Genomic DNA, 697 nt, shown 5'->3' with positions numbered 1-697 from the left:
ACTAAATGTAACCAAATTCTGACCAATGAGATAAAGTACAATTGTTTTGTGGGACTTTGAAGAAATCTGATTACAGGAAGCTGAGTTGGATGAGAAGGAAGACATTTTAAGTTTCTTAGCTTTCTGCTTCAGTCTTAGATTACACCCCAAAACCAAAACCAAATCCACTGGCACCAAGCAGATTCTGGCTGAAAGCAACGCCATAGGACAGAGTAGAAGTCGTCCATAGGATTTCTGCAACAGTAAATCCTTACAGGACCAGACCGCCTCAGCTTTCTCTCATGGAGCGACTGGTGGGTTTGAACTGCTGAGTTTTCGATTAGCAACCCAATGCTTAGCCTGCGGTGCCACCAGGGCATATTAGGACTCAGACACATGGCGGGAATTCCATCTTGACTCCAAGATTGGAAACTATTTGCTAAGACAATGAACCAGAGTGGTAGAGGAAACCAGGTCCCTGAGGAACACCGAGCTGCTGGGCCAATGGCGGCTTCCTCTTTTATCCGACAACACTTTCATCTTAGAGAAATATTTTCTTGTTTAAGACCTCTATTTGATTTCTAAGGAAGCTGAACTTAATCTTCATTAGAGATACATGTCCTTGCCATAGCAGTAAGAACAATAATTTTAAGATTTAAGTCACGTTATTTCTTGGCTATAAATCCTTTAATAACCTTCTTCTCTTTGATATCCCATG

The sequence above is a fragment of the Chrysochloris asiatica genome, unplaced genomic scaffold, assembly GCF_000296735.1.
Source record: "Chrysochloris asiatica unplaced genomic scaffold, ChrAsi1.0 scaffold00119, whole genome shotgun sequence".
In the NCBI taxonomy this organism is placed as follows: domain Eukaryota; kingdom Metazoa; phylum Chordata; class Mammalia; order Afrosoricida; family Chrysochloridae; genus Chrysochloris; species Chrysochloris asiatica.
This window is presented reverse-complemented; position numbering follows the sequence as displayed.